This window comes from Triticum aestivum, chromosome 1D (genome assembly GCF_018294505.1).
Source record: "Triticum aestivum cultivar Chinese Spring chromosome 1D, IWGSC CS RefSeq v2.1, whole genome shotgun sequence".
Classification (NCBI taxonomy): domain Eukaryota; kingdom Viridiplantae; phylum Streptophyta; class Magnoliopsida; order Poales; family Poaceae; genus Triticum; species Triticum aestivum.
Genome location: NC_057796.1, coordinates 360,126,747 through 360,149,205, shown reverse-complemented (window position 1 = coordinate 360,149,205; position 22,459 = coordinate 360,126,747).

Sequence of the window (22,459 nt, the reverse complement as noted above, 5' to 3'; positions counted from 1 at the left end):
TTTGCCGGTGAAGATGGGTCGTACAGGGCCGCTGGTGGAGCCACGCTGTGGGACGCAGGTAGGCAAGTCTGGGGACCCCCGTTCCCAAGACGCCGACAATAGCCCCCAGGCCCAAGGCGCCCTCGGACTTGGCTTCGCGTGAAGCCAAGGGGCAAGTGCGGAGGGCCGCGGGCCCCAACAGCTCGCGACCTCGTTTGACGCTTGGCGATTGATTGAACGTGGGCGGCCCCGCTTCCCCACGCAGCCTTGATATCCGCGTGGCTAGGCGGCCACGGTGTCCTACATATTTATTTCCCCCTTGCTGGCGATGCACTCCCCCAACTTCTCCGCTTCCTCGAAATTCAGCTTCTTCTCCCAATCCGACCCGAGCTCAACCCCCTCCATCGCCATGGCGCCGAACCGAGCGGAGAAGGGGAAGAAGGCCCTGTCCTCAGCCGGACCACCTCCGGCCATAGAGCCCGCCGTCGGTCGATCGCTGGTGCTCAACCAGGAGGCCATGGACAAGGTCCGCCCAGCGCTCGCCACCAGCTTCAACGAATGGGGAGGGACGGTGGCCTGGCCTGCGTCCCGAGCTTCTGTCAATAGGACAGCCACCGAGGTCCAATTCTTCATTGACGCCCTATGGGCCGGCTTGATTCCTCCCTTCTCCGCCTTCTTCAATGTCGTGCTTTCCCATTACCAGATCCACATGCTGCACCTAGATCCCCAATCTGTCGCCCTTCTTGCCGTCTTTGCCTTTGTTTGCGAGGCCATGGTGGGCATTGCCCCTTCCGTGGCCCTCCTGCGCCATTTCTTCTCGCTGCACCTGACCAACCCCTGGCAGTGCTCGGGGTGCCTGAGCTTCCTGGCTGCGGCGGCGATGGCCGGCTCGGGGATTGACTTTGAACTCCCGCCGTCTGCAAGCGGGTTTCGGACACGGTGGTTGTATGTGGATGTCGGAGAGCTAAGCCCCCCTGCTCTCGCCTCCGTCGGCGCCCGCCATCCCCAGCTCCGGCTGGGGCCATGAGAAGCTCGCGGACTCCCGCCTTGCCTTCGTCTGGCTCCGGTTGAAGAGGCTGAAAGATCTCGCCTTGACTGCGCCCATGGTGATGAAGGAGTTCCTCCGACGCCGCGTCGCCCCGCTCGAGTGCCATTCCTGGCCGATGTGGGCCTTGTCCGGCGGCCAGGATCGCATGAGGCTTCAGGAGTCGGGGCTTCCGCCTGAGGCACGGAGAACAGTGCTCGAGGTCCTGACGGGCAACCCCTCACCAGCCGATACGCCGCTGGAGGGCTGCCTTTTGTACTGCTGCTCAAACAGGGTGGAGTTCGTGGGGCAGACGCCCCCCTTCGATGAATGGGGGCTATGTCCAGTCGGCCTCGAAGGGCCCCACGAGAACCCTGTCTCCGTGGTCCCCCTCCCTGCCGCCAGCGCCGAACTTACCCCAAGAGTGGATGCAGGGGGCAAGCACCGCTGGAGGCCAGAGGCGCGGGTGCTGAGGCGTCGACATCACTCGAGGCTCCCGAGGTGCCATCCCCGGGAGCCCGCAACTCTTGCCCTAGGGTGACAGTTGAGGGGCGACGCAATCCGCTGCTCCTGAGGCTGAAGTTCCCGAGGTATCAGCAGGTCATCATGAGGCAGAGCTCGAGAGCTCCCCTTAGCCCAGCACTCCCGAGGTCGTCTCCTCGGGCACCTCACCAGCCGCGCCCTGCGCTGGTTGCCGCATCCAACGCTTTGGCCGGCTCCGTCTGGACTTCGACGCGCTCCGCAAGAGGAAAGGGTCTCCAAGCTGCAGTAGTAATGCCTTCCGGCCATTGAAGCACAGGAAGTATATCACCATAGATGAGTCAGTACCTTATCTTTGTAATCTCTCGAGTGCTGCTTCCCCTCCTGATAGTGTTTCCTCAGGGTCCCTCCTGCTAAGGCCGCGAAGTCTCCTGAGAAGCAACCTCCTCCTGCCTCGACTCCCCCGCTAGCCTTGAGCGCCCCAAGCCAGCGTGCCGCCCCCTGGCACGAGGTTGGACGAAGAGGAAAACTCGCAGGCCTGGCGCCTCGAGCCTGCGCCTTTGCCATCTCTCCTTCGTGGCCTCGCCTGGGGTGTGGCAAGCGTGCCAAGGGCTCCTCCTTTGGTTGTGGATGGCGGCTGGATGGCTTCGATCCTGGCTTCTTCTTTGAGCAACGAGCTCCAGACCATCCGGGCCCCTTCCAAAGCCCGGTCGGTGACCCGGGAGGCGCCAGCCCCCAGCCCCCTGTTGGAAGAGGGTGAGCCGCTTCGGATCCCGCCAGCAACCCTGCTGTGGAGGACGGACCTGGTCGTGCGCTTAAGGTTGCGCGCGAGCGGAGTTTTGTCCGCCACGAGCTCTTTCAGGAGGCAATGAGCGCGATGAGCTGGCTCGATGGAGAACTCGTGGATGTTGACGCGCGCCTTGAAGCCGAGGGTCTCCGGCTGGTGGAGGAGTAGCATCAACTGAAGCTGGCTATCAACTTCGGGTGCCTTCAGCGTGAGCACGCAAATGCGAAGGCCGAGGCATCCCTGGAAACCTCGCGCGAGGCCAGCGCCCGAGCCTTGGAGGAGGCCATGGAGGCAGACGGTCGCCGCGCGGTTGCTGAGGAGCACAGGCGGGAGCTCCAGGCCTTGAACGCCTCCTTGGAGGAGCAGGTGGAGGCGCGCAAAGCCGCCTTGGCATCGATGAAGGGTGCACCGTCCGACAAGGAGGAGATCTCGAGGCGCGAGGAAGCACTGTTGCTGGAGGCCACAGAGCACAGCCTTGAGCTCGAGCGGCTGGAGACGAGAGAGCGTCAGGTCACACAAGCAGAAGATGCTGTCGGTGCGCGTGAGGCCAAGGCCCAGGATAAGGATGACTGCCGGGTGGCCGATGCTCGCGCAGATCTTGTTGGCATGTACGACGTGAAGCTGAAGCTGGTGGAAGCCGAAGCTGTGGGTAGGACTACTGCCCTCTGGTTAGGGCTGGCTGAGGCGGAACAGCGCGAGAAAGCCGCTGTAGCCGCCCTGGCCTCAGCGCAGGCTGAGATGGCCTCCGCCCGTGCCGAGTTGCTTTCTCTTCAGCAGCGGGTCGCCAGCGCCAAGTCCTTCGCGCAGCAGAGCAGGGAGGAAGCGCTCCGGCGGCAGACGCTAGAGCGCGTGCATGCCCCCATGCTCCAAGGCCTCAGGATCAGAGCCAACGCGGCGCTGGGTGCCATCTGCAACGAATATGCCCATCATCCCCAGGCGAACGATTACGCCAATCACCTCCGCTTTTTCACTGATGTGGTGACACGCCTAGAGAATCAATCCGAGAGGGCTCGCGAGCTAGTTGAAGAGAGGAGCCGTGGCCTGCTCGGGCGCGTGTTCTCCCGCGTCTTCAGCCACCTCTAGAACACCTATGTCGGTGTTCTGGGAACGGGGGTCCCCAGACTTGCCTGCCTGCGGCCCACGACGAGGCTAAGCCAGTAGGCCGTACAACCCATCTTCATCAACAGGGCATCCAAGACTCTCGCGAGGGGCCAAGCCTCACGAGACGGACGACGCAAGACCTCCTCGGGAGTGGCCTCGTCAGGCAGGCTCACGAGGAGCGGAGATATCAAGGCGGGGCAAACCTCACGAGGCTCTCGTGACGTGAGCCATGACGATCGGCGCCAGGCGGGCGCCAGCGCGCGCAGCATCCTTGTTTCCTCTTTGGTGCTAAGGAGGCCAGCGCAGGCGAGGAGACCGAGGCATCAGGCAAAGGTTGCCATATTGGTGCAACGAGACCAAGACCAGAAGGACGGCAAGACGGAGGTCATCGTGGAGCCCAAGACGGCGTCACCACTAGAGCATTTTGCAGGCGAAGACCACTTTTGTCAGGATAGCTTGTACTAGCTGTCCCCCTTCAAATTTGCCCGCCGTTGTTGGCTCCCTTCCCACTCAACATTTGGGAAGAGGACCAGGGCCTATATAAGTAGAGATATCCACCACAGTAGGGGCATCTCATCTTAGCTTGCTCCAATCAGATCGAGAGCCTACCCTAGCCACAAGAACACCTCAACCTGAGGAGGTTGTTCTTCCCTCTGTGCTGCTCATCATAAGCCGAAGAGGCAATCCACCACCACCACACTGGAGTAGGGTATTACACCACAACGGTGGCCCGAACCAGTATAAATCTCATGTCTTTCTGTGTTGCGAGTTCGTCGAGTTCGTCCGCGAGATCTTAGCGAGCTAGGGTGTAGATCGGTAGGAGGGAAAGTCTTCGCGCGCACCCCAAAGTTCGAACCTTAAGGGTTTGCCGGAACCCCACATCCGACATTTGGCGCGCCAGGTAGGGGTGCGTCGTAGCTTCCCTTCCATCAGTTCGTCGCTCAATCGCTCCGTCGTCTCCATGGCGGACGCTCGCCGTGCTCGAGCTGAGCGTCGGGCTGCCCTCACCGCCCGCGTTGCTTAGACGGCTCCTGTAACACCCACGATGCGGCTATATCTCTCACGTGTCGAGGCACGACTTAGAGGCATAACCGCATTGTAGGTTTTGTCGCAAGAAGAGTCATCTTCACACAATCCCATGTAATGAACAAGAATGGGATAAAGAGAGTTGGCTTACAGTCGCCACTTCACACAAAACATAAATAAATTCATACATCATCCAAAATACACACATAGACCGACTACGGTCAAATCCAAATGAAAAGAAGATAACCCCAAATGCTAGATCCCCGATCGTCCCAACTGGGCTCCACTACTGATCATCAGGAAACGAAACATAGTAACGACCACGGTCCTCGTCGAACTCCCACTTGAGCTCGATAGCGTCACCTGCACTGGTGTCGTCGGCACCTGCAACTGTTTTGGTAGAATCTGTGAGTCACGAGGACTCAGCAATCTCACACCCGCGAGATCAAGACTATTTAAGCTTATAGGAAGGATGGGGTAATGAGGTGGAGGTGCAGCAAGCACTAGCATGTATGGTGGCTAACATACGCAAATAGGAGCGAGAAGAGAAGCAACGCAACGGTCGTGAAACTACTTACGTTCATACATAACCCAAATCGTGTTCACATCCCGGACTCCGCCGGAAAGAGACCATCACGTCTACACACGCGGTTGATGTATTTTAATTAGGTCAAGTGTCAAGTTCTCTACAACCGGACATTAACAAATTCCCATCTGCCTCATAACCGCGGGCACGGCTTTCGAAAGATAATACCCTGCAGGGGTGTCCCAACTTAGCCCATTATAAGCTCTCACGGTCAATGAAGGATATTCCTTCTCCTAGGAAGACCCGAACAGACTCGAAATCCCGGTTACAAGACATTTCGACAATGGTAAAACAAGTCCAGCAAGACCACCCGAATGTGCCGACAAATCCCGATAGGAGCTGCACATATCTCGTTCTCAGGGCACACCGGATGAGCAGTCCGTACAACTAAAACCAGGCCTCAAGTTTCCCCGAGGTGGCGCTGCAAAGGGCTCTAGTTTGGACCAACACTCAGAGGAGCACTGGCCCGGGGGTTTAAAATAATGATGACCCTTGAGTCTGCAGAACCCAAGGGAAAAAGGCTTAGGTGGCAAACGTTGAAACCAAGGTTGGGCCTTGCTGGACGAGTTTTATTCAAAGCGAACTGTCAAGGGGGACCCATAAATCACCCAACCGCGTAAGGAACGCAAAAATCAAGGAACATAACAACAGTATGACGGAAACTAGGGCGGCAAGAGTGGAACTAAACACCAGGCATAAGGCCGAGCCTTCCACCCTTTACCAAGTATATAGATGCATTAATTAAATAAGAGATATTGTGATTTCCCAACATATCCATGTTCCAACATGGAACAAACTTCATCTTCACCTGCAACTACCAACACTATAAGAGGGGCTGAGCAAAGCGGTAACATAGCCAAACAACGGTTTGCTAGGAAGGTGGGTTAGAGGCTTGACATGGCAATATGGGAGGCATGATATGACAAGTGGTGGGTAGCGCCACATAGCGATAGAGCGAACAACTAGCAAGCAAATATTTGCGTGGAATCCCGTTAGGAAGAAGAACGAGTCCATGAAGAAGACAAACGGATGTAGTCGAACGAATCCTCACAACTCCGGAACCAAACCGAAGCTAACGAGAGAAGAAACCCAGAAAGAAACAAACAACATAGTAAAAAACCACCACATACACATGGCATGATGCACAAACAAGTATGATGCATGTCCAATTTAATGAGGCATGGCATGGCAAAGTGCAACAAACAACACTTCAAATTAAGTGGAGCTTAATATGCAACGAGTTGCATATTGATGAAACACCACATCAATTATTTAGTTCTCTCTCGTTTATGTACCCAACAATATTAAATGTTATTAAACATGGCAAGAGGTGAAGCATAGTAAGACTATCTATCTAGGCAAGTTTAAATGAGGCCGGAACAACAAACAACAATTCCGGAAAATCCCCATTTGCATATTTTGGTTATGGTACTGTTCTGCCCTAAACCATATTTTAGAGTTGTTAAACATGCAAAATAAGTGCACCATGTTAAACTAGGCATTTTTTCTACCCCATTTACATATAAAGAACATTTAATTTGGAGCTACGGTTAATTAGTTATGAAATAATTCATTTTAACATGCTATTTATGCAAATTAATTCAAAGAGCACATTTAAACATTTTAAACATGGATGAAAGTGGCATATTATTAAACTACACAAGTTTCTGAGCATTTTACATATTTAAGACATTTTAATGTGATGCATGGTTGTGGAGTTATTGTATGCATGATCTAGAGGGACTTTTCTATAAAACAGTAAAACTCTGGATAAATAGACAAATTCGCCCGGAACAGGGAAAAAACATGGTAGGCCGAATCTGATGGAACTGGCTGCTCACATTGGGCTTCAGAGAGCTGGCAGATCTGGGCTTGGTGCGGTGCGGGAGTGGCTGGAGCTGGGCCACGAGGTGCGACCGGTGAACGGGGCAGCTGGACGAGGCGCTCGCTCGCTCGTTCTTGAGCGAAACAACAGCAGGCGGGGGCGCGATGCAGGGGACTTGGCACGGCAGTGCGGCTTGATGTAGAGAAGACGACGACGTGGGAGGAACTCGCCGGCGTGGACGAAATGACAGGGCGCGGGGATCCGGGCGAGGACGGCGTTCTCCGGCGAGGTGGCGTGCGGGCGGAGCTGAAGAAGGCAGCAACGCTGCTTGTTCTCCTCCATCGAGGCCGAGGCGAAACGGGGCATGGCGGGCGGACTTGGCGCAGAGGAAGGAGGTTTGGCGGGGACCCGGGTCTCCAGGGTTCGGATCTAGCCGGCGTCGAGGATCTCCGGGCGGCGCAGAAGCTTGAAGCGGATGCCCTGGCGCTCCCTGTCCATGGAGAAAACAGACAGGGGAAAACGAGCTAAGGTTGGGAGGAGAAGGAAGGAAGAGGAGCAGGGAAGGAGCGGCGACGGGGTTGGCCTGCAGGTGGCCGAAGGCTGGCCGGGGTGGCCTGGTGGAACTCGACGACGCAAGGGCCCCGCTGGAGCTGCTAGTGGCGGAGGAGCTCGGGCATGAGCTCCTACTCGGGGAAGATGACGGGAAGGCAGCAGAGGAGGTCGAGCTCAGGCGTGGATGTGCGAGGGGACGGGAGGCCTCGGGCGCGAGCTCTTGCTCCATCCAACTGAGAGGAGGACGAGCAGGGACGAGGTGGGTGAGGGAAGCTTTTGTGGCTGGGTTCGCCGGCGGGGTGGAGGAGACGAAGGCGGGTCGCACTCGACAGCAGAGGAGGCAGAGGCGTGCGAGGCCGTGGCCTTGATCCATCCTGGAACGGGCGCCGACTGGCTGCGGGAGAGATCGAGCGTGGGGGCTGGCTGCGGGAGCTCGAGGATTGAGGAAAAAGGAGGCCGATGGAATTTTGGATCGGGGCGGATGAGGCTGGTGATTGGCTCGGTGGGGAATGGGAGGATCCCGAGGTGGATGCAGGAGAGTGGCGGCGGCGGGTGGGGGAACGATGGGATAGCTCTCCTCAAATTTAGGGTTAGGGGTCTATATATACTAGGAGGTCCAAAACAAGGGCTAGATTGGATGCTTCGATCGTAATCGGACGGTCAAGATAAATAGGTTAGGGGGTCACATGAAGGAACCAAAGATGCTTTAGGGATGCTTGAGGTTGATCCGGACCCAACGGTGACGACTGTTCGGATCGGGTTCGAGTATGTTTCGGACGCGCACACGAGGGGGGTCTGTGCACTGTACACAGAGAACTCGGTTTAAGCAAGAGGGAAAAACGAAGAACAAGGTTGGTCTCGGAACAGTCACAAAAGCAAGGGGGAACGCGGCAACTACGAATGGGTGCAAGTTTTATGAAAACATGCAAATGCAATGCGCATGATGCTATGAGATGAGATGCAACAAACAAATAAATAACGCAGCTGACTCGCAAAACAAGGAAGACATCTATAGCGTCGGTCTTGGGGCGTTACAACACTCCACCACTACAAGATGATCTCGTCCCAAGATCTAGGATGGCATCAGAGAAAAACGGAAGGGGAAGAGGTTAAACAAAGTTGCTTCTTTGACAAAAGAGTGAAACCAACGAACCTAGAGAGGTTGAACAAATCGAAAGACAGAATACAATGGAGGTGAACGAGATTGCAAACCTCCGTTAGCAAAGAGGAACAAGGAACATTCGAGAACCTTGTAGGTTGAAAGACATGAAATAAGAGCTTCAAGAACCAAAAGAATATAATCACACTGGTATAACGAGATAGCCAAGGAACAAGAATGACAGAATTTGGACAGCACTCCGGTAGAAAAGAGAAGAAAACTTGATAAGATGAAAAGATATTGAAGAGATGATACTACACTCCGGTTGGAAATGGAAGTAATAGAATTTGAACTTGGCAAAATGAAAGCACTTGGATGAGACTCCGGTTAAAAGAGGAATGATAGACACAACAGCCCGGTTAAATGGATAAGCATGTAAAAGAACATGATCTTGATAAAACGAGACAATGGGTCAAAGAGAGGAACATCACAATGCCTCCGGGACGAACGAATAGAAGATAGATCGTCGGAATAAGAGAACGGAGAAGGAAATGATAACTTCTACCACAATTTAATTTGGGAAGCATCCTTACAAGAAGGTTAGAACGGAGTTGTTTGAAAACCAACAACGAAACGAATAAACTTGTAGTGGGCTTATGGAAAACTTCTCAAAATTATGAGGTGAAATTCTGCCACTAATGGAAACAATAGTTTGGATTGGTATGAACAAGGAGACAAGAAACTTATTTCACCGGGAGGATAAATGAAGAACTTGGGTCATTTATAAGCACCATAAATAGCAACAATCCTTAGGGAAAGCTTTAGGTGAAATATAACCCAAGATAACTTCAATGAAGAGATTGACGGGTTGAAAAGATCTCGTGAACGAATAGAAAATGATGGTTTTAAAATATGTCATTCCGGACAACTTGTGAATCGTGAACCATGAAGTGGGATTGTCAAGAATGATATAACACCATCTCAAAAGATAAGATAGAGAGAATTGCACTTTGGAATGCAAGATGAAGAATACTTGAGCTCCTCCAAGAACAATCTTGAAGAACACCTCAAGAATGAGTTAAATCTTTAGCGAACCACCATATAGAGCCTCCATGAAGAACTCCAGTAATAAAAGAATGATCAAACGAAACGAAAGTTGAAAACACAAGGTGAAGCCTTGCGATGATTTTGATGTAGCTTCGCGACGAGATAATGCGAAAAAGCTTGGAACTTCGGAAAAGAAAAATGAACAAATGAGATCAAGAATTTTGATGAATCTCCGGAATAAGGAATTAATCACTTGGATGAAACAATAACAAGAATTATGTTATGCGTATCCTTCATCAATTTATATTGATGACAAGCAACGGATTTGGCATACTACTTATTCTCGTAGAAGGGATTAAGATAGATATAGCGCAAACCTGAGAAAAGTCTTCAACGATCGCCGGTAGGATTTGGAAAGAATGAATGAATTGATATGATAACCAAGGAAGAGAACTCTTGAATGATCCACCGTAAGAATTGGAAATGAAAGTAGCAAAGGCGCAATTCATCAGTAAGAATTAGAAAACGAATAAAGATACTTGACAGAATTTAAATACGTGAGAACGAAGAGATGACGAGCTGATTAGAGAATACTTGAATGATGCACCGGTAAGATTTGGAGAACGGGAGCTGAAAGCTGAGAATGAGGAATTATGAAATGATGGCCTTTGGAGGAAAAAAATGGAAACAACTCATGAAATGCTCCGGATGGGTATGAAAAGAATTCTTGCAATAGAAAACAATTATGAGAGGATGGCAACCAGTTAGAACCATGAATCTTGAAGAGAATGGAGCAAGATTTAAGAGAAACTCTTCTCCGGTCTTCAAATGTTGAGAATGACGATGAGAAACACCACCATGAATTGTTGAGGCACTCCGGAATGAAAATTGGAAAGGTTGAACCAACGACGAAAAGAATTTGAAAGATCTTGGAGAAAGACATATGACTGATGATAACCCATTCTTACGTCAAACTTCGAAAAGAATTTGGGAATAGCTCCGGGAAAATTAGAAGAGTCAGGTAAGATCCTGGAGAAAGACCTGTGGGTTAGGGCCCACTCAAAAGATACACCGTTGAACGATTTAAAAGATAGATTGTGCCGGTTAAATTAAATGGCTTGAATAAGGTAAGACCTCGAAATAGCTTGAAAGGATTTCGAATAGAAACTTGAATCTTCTGGGATATCTTCAGCACTCTGGAACAATTGAATAGCACGCGAAGAATGATTAAGAGTTGCACCGGCATGAGAAAGCATTTGAAACGAGGAAAGGAATGTGATCAACACTGAAGGCTTGAATTGAATCCATCGGAAAAGAAAACAAGTGAAGAGTGACGAACTTGATGAATTCTTTAGCATCTTCATAAGAAACATCGGGTAAAACATTGATTGAGCAAAAAAAATGAAGAGACTTCACATCAATAAAAAGGATACTTGATTAAGAAATCTGCGTCCTTGAGGAAAAAGGGTGGGAGGGAGGGAAAACAAAGGCAACTTGTGACGGATGAAACAAACGCCGTTGAGAAAAACATAGAACTGACCTTGCGGATGTGGAAAAATGATCGGATCCACTTGAAGAGAAGCACGCCGGTTGGAAAAGAATTGACATGACAATCTCGATAATCAAGAAGTATTATCGTCCACATAGAAATATGAGAACACCGCTTAGGATAAGGTATGGAATCAACACTTGGCATTGAAGCAACTCGAATACCACAAAACAAAACAAAAATAAAGGATTTGGCTTGCAGAATAAGCCGGAACAAACATATGATAGAGATTTCGTCTGAAGTTTTCGTGGTGGGGCCCACACGGGCTCGATCGTACAGCACCATCATGTACAAGGCAGTGCACATGACATACGAAGCATCCCCGAGTCGGCATAGCCAAGGACTATTTAAGACAATACGAGACCACTGTAAAACCAACCGTGGATAGGCGGACCACTAGACGTCGAACCCCAATCTCATATCATGCATCTGTCGGAAAGATATCCTAGGAGCTACTTGAATTCCCACTTATAAACTCCCAAAACTTTCTGGTTATGCAATCAGGTGTTGGGGATACAGGGGACGCAATATATCTCACCCAAACTAACAATACCTAGATCCAGCTGTATCCATCCTTCAACACATAACCAAGAAACCTTCAGAAATCATTTACCTCAACCTTCGAAAAGCATTTGTTATACGAGTTATGGCAATACTCCCGAACACCCGCCGTAGTACTGGGTGGCGTCGAGGTGATCTCACCAACAACTGCATAAAAGAGATTTTTGATGTCTGCGAAACTCAGGTATTCCAGAACTGCAACGATAAAATTGTGACGACAACACCTCGGACCTCAACTCCCCGGGACACTGCCACAACCCCTAAATGTCAGGAGGCACCAAGAACAATGTTCTCGTCACAAAACCATCAGAACGATTCCAAGATACCCGCGTGATCCTAATTTTTTTTGTGAAATTTGAGGAGAGGAGAGTCGAAACTTCTACGTCAGGGGGCCTCACCAGAGCGACGAAGGGACTGAGGAGTAAAAAGAGTCCTACTCTCCGATATATATAGTCCTAAGACTCAAAACGTTTTTTTTCTAGATTCAACAACGTCAGCGATTCGATCAAGCAGGGGGCTCCTAAGTCGGGGATGGCTCTGATTACCAACTTATAACACCCACGATGCGGCTATATCTCTCATGTGTCGAGGCATGACTTAGAGGCATAACCACATTGTAGGTTTTGTCGCAAGAAGGGTCATCTTCACACAATCCCATGTAATGAACAAGAATGGGATAAAGAGAGTTGGCTTACAGTCGCCACTTCACACAAAACATAAATAAATTCATACATCATCCAAAACACACACATAGACCGACTACGGTCAAATCCAAATAAAAGAAGATAACCCCAAATGCTAGATCCCCGATCGTCCCAACTGGGCTCCACTACTGATCATCAGGAAACGAAACATAGTAACGACCACGGTCCTCGTCGAACTCCCACTTGAGCTCGGTAGCGTCACCTGCACTGGTGTCGTCGGCACCTGCAACTATTTTGGTAGAATCTATGAGTCACGACGACTCAGCAATCTCACACCCGCGAGATCAAGACTATTTAAGCTTATAGGAAGGATGGGGTAATGAGGTGGAGCTGCAGCAAGCACTAGCATGTATGGTGGCTAACATATGCAAATAACAGCGAGAAGAGAAGCACCGCAACAGTCGTGAACTAGAAGTGATCAAGAAGTGATCCTGAAACTACTTACGTTCATACATAACCCAAATCGTGTTCACTTCCCGGACTCCACCGGAAAGAGACCATCACGGCTACACACGCGGTTGATGTATTTTAATTAAGTCAAGTGTCAAGTTCTCTACAACCGGACATTAACAAATTCCCATCTGCCTCATAACCGCGGGCACGGCTTTCGAAAGATAATACCCTGTAGGGGTGTCCCAACTTAGCCCATTATAAGCTCTCACGGTCAATGAAGGATATTCCTTCTCCCAGGAAGACCCGATCAGACTCGGAATCCCGGCTACAAGACATTTCGACCATGGTAAAACAAGTCCAGCAAGACCACCCGAATGTGCCGACAAATCCCGATAGGAGCTGCAGATATCTCGTTCTCAGGGCACACCGGATGAGCAGTCCATACAACTAAAACCAGGCCTCAAGTTTCCCCAAGGTGGCGCTGCAAAGGGCTCTAGTTTGGACCAACACTCAGAGGAGCACTGGCCCGGGGGTTTAAAATAAAGATGACCCTTGAGTCTGCAGAACCCAAGGGAAAAAGGCTTAGGTGGCAAATGTTGAAACCAAGGTTCGGCCTTGCTGGAGGAGTTTTATTCAAAGCGAACTGTCAAGGGGGTCCCATAAATCACCCAACCGCGTAAGGAACGCAAAAATCAAGGAATATAACAACGGTATTACGGAAACTAGGGCGGCAAGAGTGGAAAAAAACACCAGGCATAAGGCTGAGCCTTCCACCCTTTACCAAGTATATAGATGCATTAATTAAATAAGAGATATTGTGATATCCCAACATATCCATGTTCCAACATGGAACAAACTTCACCTTCACCTGCAACTACCAACGCTATAAGAGGGGCTGAGCAAAGCGGTAACATAGCCAAACAATGGTTTGCTAGGAAGGTGGGTTAGAGGCTTGACATGGCAATATGGGAGGCATGATATGACAAGTGGTGGGTAGCGCGACATAGCGATAGAACGAACAACTAGCAAGCAAAGATAGAAGTGATATCGAGGGTAATGGTCATCTTGCCTGAAATCCCATCAGGAAGAAGAACGAGTCCATGAAGAAGACAAACGGATGTAGTCGAACGAATCCTCACAACTCCGGAACGAAACCGAAGCTAACGAGAGAAGCAAACCGGAAAGAAACAAACAACATAGTAAACAACCACCACATACACATGGCATGATGCACAAACAAGTATGATGCATGTCCAATTTAATGAGGCATGGCATGGCAAAGTGAAACAAACAACACTACAAATTAAGTGGAGCTCAATATGCAACGAGTTGCATATTGACGAAACACCACATCAATTAATTAGTTCTCTCTCGTTTATGTACCCAACAATATTAAATGTTATTAAAAATGGAAACAGGTGAAGCATAGTAAGACTATCTATCTAGGCAAGTTTAAATGAGGCCGGAACAACAAACAACAATTCCAGAAAATCCCTATTTGCATATTGTCACGACCGGTTTTCAAATAAAAATATTTATTGAGAAATCGATCCCTTTTACGGACTAGTAGAGAATAATCCCTCTTACTGGTAGACAAAATCTTGATCACGGAAGAAAAATACCAGGAGTACTAGATATAATACAAGGTTGAGCGGAGACTGCTCGAAAATTTATTACAAACACGCCAATAATACATAAAGGCGGATAGGGTGGCATAATTGCTAACTCACGATAAAGGCGGTGGTGGAAAAAATATCGCAGCGAAGTGGGTGACATGACTCCTGAATCTAACAACTCCTCGAGCGTCGGAGTGAGGCTCGAGGATACTTATTGTGGGTGGCGGAAGCGTATATAAAACAAGTGACCAATATCCAGGATCGCACGGGACTGACTGGGACTCCTCTAGGCGTTGGACTCACTATCAAACTCTACATCCATGTGGTCGCCTTCGTCAACATCTGGCCAAATCAACAAGCCAGGTGAGTACTATGAAAGTACTCGCAAGACAGTTCGGACTTAAGATATAACAAATGTAAACAAGATGCATATGAACAGATTAACAAGTGCACTCAAACAATGAGATAATAATGCATGGGAAATAAAAGAGAAGTCGGGCGGTAGTCCTCCCGAAATCCCAAGAAATACTGAGGGCCAATCGAGTGTCTAAAAGACTCCTCGGAAGGGTAAAAATGCACTAACATTGCCGCAGTCGGGCGTCAAGGCGACACCACATAAAGGGCTTATAATAGAATATAAGGGACAGTGCGTGCCACAGTCGGACGTCTGAAGCGACATCGCATAAAGGGCTTATATTAAAAGTAAATAACGGACATGCCACAGTCGGACGTCTGAGCGACATCACATAAAGGGCTTATATTCAAAAGTAAATAACAAGAGTGCCACAGTCGGACGTCTGAGCGACATCACATAAAGGGCTTATATTTCACAACTTAATAATTTAGCAGCTCATGAATTTAATACCACAACAAGGAAATATTCAGATACGTGATAAAGGTTAGTCCATCCACAGGAATAACCATTCAAACGAGTATACCACTCAAGCTTGTTCACCGGGGATTTACCACGAGGACTGACATAGATATGGATATACTGACCATGGTCCTTGATCACGGACACGATGACTCGGAAAGATTTGACTCTACAGAGTTTGTACTTTAACCACAGCCAACGGATTTCAGTAGTCACGGGGACTAGTTCCGTTTACGGTGTTTTAGGAGAAACACATCAATCCAGTACACACCCATTCAACATTCCAATGACAGGAATCACCCTCGGCAACGTTCAAGAAAAACCTTGAGACGGGGAGGCTACAACCTCGCGTAGCATGGGATCAAATTTATATACGCGCGCTCTAAGGGGTGCCCCCCTCTCGGTCCCAACCGGAAACACCCATGCCCCTTGACCGGATGACTGGCTTTAATCCAGGGCCATGGAACCCTCATCCCGGCCCCTCTATTTGGTGTGTACACGGAAAGAGGTTAACAACTTACTAAACCGTATTCTTGGCAGAAAACATATGGCAGCACGAAAGGGGAAGAACGGTAACGTGGTTCAGTCCATGTTAACGTCGGAGTTTAACGGATGACGTAAGGCTGGCATGCTACAACAATACCACCTTACTGCCTTTCATGTCACCACATGACTAGGCCATCTCTCATCAGAGATCATAGTAATTTCGGAACACACGGATAGTTGCCTTACATGCAACGAGATACTCACCGAGGCTCAATATGCCATGCACAAACCATTCAAGCAAACATGCAAAACACCTATCATATCAAAGGTTCAAACATGCTTGCCTGGTTTGGAGAAGTCGGAGTCTAGCTCGGCGAAGTTCGCGGCTCCGTCACCTCTCCCGGAACCTACGGTATAGCGAAAACGTACACTAACGTGAAAATCAACGCGTGCAAAAAAATTGTTCCAAAATTTTTCCAAATAAATACTATAAAACACTAGACAAAAATACAAGACTGACAGAAAAAGAATCGATCAAAAATCATCTTTTATTAAAAAGTTATAAGGGTTTTAGTCCAGGGACTAATCTGTGATGAAACAGAAAAGATCCAGGGACTTAACTGAGAAAACAGAAAACGGTTCGGAAAGAAATGCGCCAGCCCGAAGGGAAAGCGCATTTGCCCGAAGGCGCCAACAGAAAATGGTTCGAGGGGGAGAGAAGAGAGGCTGACGGGGGGGTCCACACGTTAGGTTTAAAAACGGCCAACGGAGCTCACCGGCGCCCGAAGGCTGCGGCGGTCGCCGGCGTCGAACCACGGCGAGACAGAGAGATCGGAGGGTACCAAGAGGTTCAGCGTGTTCTTCCTCGTCGGTGGGTGGTGGACTTGGTCGTCGGAGAGCACCACGTCGACGACGACACTTTCTCTGGCGGACGGTGGTTCGGGCGGTGGTGGAGAACTCCGGTGGGTGCTGCAAAACTCCAAATTGAAGCGCGGGTCAGGAGAGTGGATGCACTAGAAGGCTACTGGCAAGAGCTGAGGGGTAGAGGTGCACGCACGGGAGCGAATCGAGCTGGGTCCCGTGGCGGGTCGAGGCGGCCGGAGTTGGGGAAGAAGGCTCCCTCGTGGCTCTACCAGTGGCTTGGCGTGGTATTGGTGGTGCGTAGGGGTGGTGTGAGTTCGAGTTCGAGCTCGGGGCCTCTATTTATAGGCGATCCAAGGGGGTGGCCGTGAACAGGATTTCTCCGACGAGCGATTACGGCGAGGCAGAGGTTGGATAGGGAGTTTAAGTGGCCAGGCAGCATCAGGGGGGTTCATTGGTGCCGTTCCACCACTAAACTTCGGTCGGGCAAGGCGTAATGCACCGAGCCTCGACGGGGCGGCCGTACGGGCACGACGGCGGCAGAGAGCGCGCTCCGCGCCTAGCAGTTCACGACGAAGGATGGCAGCGCGCACGGGTGAGTGGAGGGCCGCGCGGCGGCCTCGGGTGGCTTGGGCGGCGGTGGGCGGCGCCGTTCGTGCTGCGCCTCTCTCTGGCAGCCGCAAAGCCGCCGCTGCCGTCGCTCACGGGGTGGCGCACCTCCGCCTGCTCGTCGCCGACGCCCGCTAGCCTCCAGACGATCGTGCGGTGAATGGGATAAGAAGGAAAGAACAGTGAGCAAGGCGCCACCGCGGTACTGGCGAGATTGAGAACAGTTTCTGAAGAAAACGACAGTGTTCCTGAAGCTGTTAACTGAACTTGACTGAACATTATAGAAACAGTGCCAGTCAGGTGTTCGACGAAATGATTTGGCATGAAGAATTTTTTTTCTGGAGCTGGGACTTGGTGAGGTGACCTCTCAATGCACCGAGAGGCTGCCTGAATTTTCTCAGATTTTTAGGAAAAGAATTCAAATGAATTTCATCAAATTTGGCAAATCTGGTCCAAACTTGCAGCAAGCACAATTTGAAATATTTGAACTGGAGACTAGTGGATCTTCATGGATCCTGGTTGAGGGCTCTAAGGACTAGCTAGGGAGACTTGTTTGGAGGCCAAACTCAAAGTAGAAATGGTAGTTCCTTTGAAAACCTCCAAGAGCTAGAGTAGAGGGCAGAAATTATTTTTGAGAGGAAATAAATGGAAACAAATATAAGGAGAGGTCCAACTTGCTGGATTTGAAGAATAACTTGACACAAAGATGGGGAATGGCTTATGGGAGGGGATTTTCACTTGGGTCATGGCAAGAGGGATTTTGAAAAGAGGGAGAAGATCACTCCAAATGCCATAGGATTATTAAAAGGTTTTCAAAAATATTTTTCCAAATGAAAAACCCTTGAGCCCACATGGGATGAAAAACCTCCAAGACCAACAATCAAGTCTAGGGTGAATCCAAAACAAAACACTTGTCATAATAGGAAATATTTTGAGAGGGAAAGTTCTTTTAGAAGAAAATTTTAAATACCCTCCTCAAATCAAATAAAAGATTTTGATAAAACCAAAAATAAAAATTTTGGGTGTCACAACACCTACCCCCTTAGGAAAAATCTCGTCCCCGAGATTTCTGCTGATCCTCAAATAGATATGGATACTCTGCCTGGAGAAAGTCTTCCCTTTCCCATGTAGCTTCATCCTCGGTGTGGTTGCTCCACTGAACCTTGAAATTTTTTGTTGTTTTCTGACGGGTCCTCCTTTCAGACTCTTCCAAAATCTTTACTGGCCGCTCTATGTAGGTGAGATCTGGTTGTACATCAATGCTCTCATGAGGTACATGCTTCTCCGGGTTACTCACACATTTTCTCAATTGTGAGACGTGGAACACGTCGTGGACGTCTGACAGCTCCTTGGTAGGTCTAGTTTGTAGGCTACTGTGCCTCTTCGTGCAGCTATACAGAATGGTCCAATAAATCTCGGGGCTAGCTTCCCCTTAATTTTGAACCATTGCAGGCCCCTCATAGGAGACACTCGGAGGTACACGTAATCACCGGGTTCAAAACTGACCTCACGATGTTTTCGATCATAGTAGCTCTTTTGTCGGCTTTGAGCTGTCTTGAGTCCGTCCCTGATCTGTTTAACCTTCTCCTCGGCCTCCTTGAGCATGTCTAGACCGAAGATACGACTGTCACCTGTTTCTGACCAATTCAGTGGGGTACGACACCTCCGTCCGTACAATGCTTCAAAGGGTGCCATTTGTAAGCTCGCTTGGTAACTGTTGTTGTAAGCAAACTCGACATATGGTAAACTTTCTTCCCAACTGGATCCATAGGTGAGCACACAGGCTCTCAGCATGTCCTCTAGGATTTGGTTCACGCGTTCCGTTTGTCCATCCGTCTGAGGGTGGTACGCTGTACTGAATGCTAGTTGTGTGCCCAGAGCTTGTTGTAAGTGATCCCAAAATCTAGAGACAAATTGAGTGCCTCGGTCGGATATTATAGTCTTTGGGACTCCATGCAGACCAACTATACGGGAGAGATATAGCTTGCCTAGCCTTTGAGTGGAGTAGGTCGTCTTCACGGGAATGAAATGTGCTACCTTGGTTAGCCTATCTGTGATGACCCATATGGCATCATTTCCGCGTTGTGATCGAGGTAGTCCGACGATGAAGTCCATTCCAATTTCATCCCATTTCCACTCAGGTATCCTGTTTGGTTGTAGCAGCCCTGCTGGCTTTTGATGCTCGGCTTTTATGCGCTGACATGAATTGCAACAAGCAATGAATGCGGCTATATCACTCTTCATACCGTTCCACCAAAATCTTTCCTGAATGTCTTTGTACATTTTGGTTCCTCCTGGGTGGATCGAGTATGGAGCTGTGTGGCTTTCGGTTAGGATTTGTTGCTTGAGTTCCTCAATGTTGGGTACGCAAAGTCTGTCCCCGTACCATAATATTCCTTCATTGTCTGCGACGAACTCTGAAGCCTTGCCAAGGCTCATTTTTCTCTTTATACCTTCGATGCTGGGATGTCCCTGCTGAGCCTTCTTAATTTGCTCCATTAGGGTGGGATGTAACTCCAGATTTGATATGGTGCCCCCAGAGATTAACACCATGTTGAGTCTAGCGAACTCCTGCTGAAACTCAGGCCTCAAGTTTTGTGGACTGTCGTTGCCCGGGCTGGGGTTCCGACTAAGAGCATCTGCCACTACATTGGCCTTCCCTGGATGATAGTGTATACCGACATCATAGTCCTTGACCAATTCCAACCAGCGTCGCTGCCGTAAATTTAGCTCTGGTTGTGTGAAAATATATTTAAGGCTCTTATGGTCCGTATATATTTCACAACGGTTTCCCAACAGAAAGTGTCTCCACTCTTTGAGTGCATGGATGACGGCTGCTAGCTCCAAGTCATGAGTAGGATAATTTTCCTCATGCTTCCGTAGTTGCCTGGAAGCATATGCGACAACTTTGCCATCCTGCATCAGCACGCATCCGAGGCCCTTCCGGGACGCGTCACAATACACTTCAAAACTCTTGTGTATGTCTGGCACGGTCAAAACTGGTGCTGTTGTTAGTTTCTTCTTGAGTTCTTGGAAGCTCTTCTTGCATGCTTCCGTCCATACAAATTTCTTGTCTTACTTGAGCAACTGGGTCATTGGTTTTGCCACAGTGGAGAATCCTTCAATAAATCTCCGGTAATATCCAGCCATTCCAAGGAAACTCCGTACATCTGTCACGTTGGCTGGTGGTTTCCAGTCAAGTATGGCTTTGACCTTTTCTGGGTCTACGGCCACACCTTCTTGGTTTAATATAAGGCCTAGGAAACGAACTTGTCTTAGCCAAAATTCACACTTGCTAAATTTGGCGTACAAGTGATGTTTCCTTAATTCTCCCAATACAATTCTGAGATGTTCAGCATGTTCTTCTGGTGTCCTTGAGTATACCAGAATATCGTCAATGAATACTACAACAACTTTGTAGCGACCAGGCCTCAAATGGCCTGTGCTGCTGTGCACCTGTGTCATCCCTGGATCAGTAATGCTGACACGCACAGTACAAATGGAGGATTTATAGCAGAGTAGCAATCACACACTTATTACATCGGATATCAACATAGAGACTAAGTATAAAAAACATGGCTTAAGGCCATCTAATAACGATAACAGCGGAAGACTTGGAAGATAAGTGAGTCCATCAACTCCAGCGGCATCACTGAGTATAAGACCATGACCTAAGGCACCTTACTCGTCGTCTGAAAAGTCTGCAACATGAAACGTTGCAGCCCGAAAACGGGTCAGCACATAGGATATGCTGGCAATGTAGCACATAGAGAGCAATGAACAATAATAATGCTATACTACATGCATATGTGGCTGGTGGAAGGCTCTATGGTTACAGTTTTGCGAAAAGCCAATTTTATCCTACTTCAAAGGAATAAATTTTATTTAACTATCATGGTGGTTGTGAAACATTGAGATGGTTGACAGCATCTCAATCCCAATTAAAAAGTCATCAATAACCCAACAAAATTAATTAGAAGTAACATAGTGTTGAGATTCACATGATAATCCAAGTACTAGATACTCAAGTTGTCCATAACCAGGGACACGGCTAATCATGATCAGTTTGTACACTCTGCAGAGGTTTGTGCACTTTTCCCACAAGACTTGATCTCCTCCGTTGGATTACTCGCACTACATGGTGTTTGAGTAACGGATGACCAAGACACAGTCTTTCAGAAGTGTTTGCACCTTACGTATGGGTAGACCGTTACACCTACTTTCCCCTACATCTGCTAGTCTACCACTGTAAGAGTTCACACAACTTAATCAACTATGCTAGAGCCCATAATAGCTTGCGGCTCCACACGGAAGTTTCTAGCATGAAAAATCTCATGATCCCTTTGAACCTGGGTGGCGGTCCAAAAGAAAAATAGGCAATCCTGGAATACCCAGGTACCTCAATCCACCCAGATGTGAGTTTAAGTTGCCACCTTAAGTAAACCATTAATTAACAATCTCACATCTGTCATGAATTTCACTCAAACCCAATCCACGTCTACGAGCATAGCATGGCAATAATAAAAGCAACGTAGAAGTAACTCCCAAGGGTTTGATAGAAAAACAGGTAATAGGTACTACCTCAACTAGTTCCCAATACCCACAGTTTATTAGATCCTAATCATGCAATGTGTTTGAAGGAATAGATCTAATGCAATAAAACTGGGTATGAACGGGGTATGATCAAAGTGTTACTTGCCTTGCTGATGATCCGCAAAACCTAGCGATTCGAAGTAACAAGCGGCACACTCCGGGTACTCTATCGCAAACAAACAAGCATACAATCAGTACTCAACTAATGCACAGGTAAAACTCGAATGAAAGATCCAACCAGAAAGTTCAACTTAAGAACTCCGGTTTGCAAAAAGAATCAACTCGAAAGAAGCAACGAAAGTCAAACGGCGGAAGAAAGAAACTTCGTTTGCTAATCTGGATCTAGGTCAAATTTTACTGTAGCAAAAACTTGTTTGAGTAGGTTAAACGGAAAGAGAATTTCGAGACGAAACTCTAGGCGCTTGAATCACCTGATTCCGATAAACGAGCGAGAAGTTAAACAGAAACGAAGATTCAATCAGAAATCGAATCTGAGAAAATAACTAGAAAAATCCGCCGAAAAAGAAAAACGAACGAACTGTTAAAGAACGGGCGTTCGTTAACAGAGAAAAACCGACGAACGCGTTCGTTGAAACGAACGGTTCGGTGAACGCTCGTAAAATAAAAAAACCGAAGAAAAAAAACCGATCTAGGGTTTTTTTTAAACGAAGGTTTTTTTTTTTAAAAAAACCGGTCAACGGGGCGAG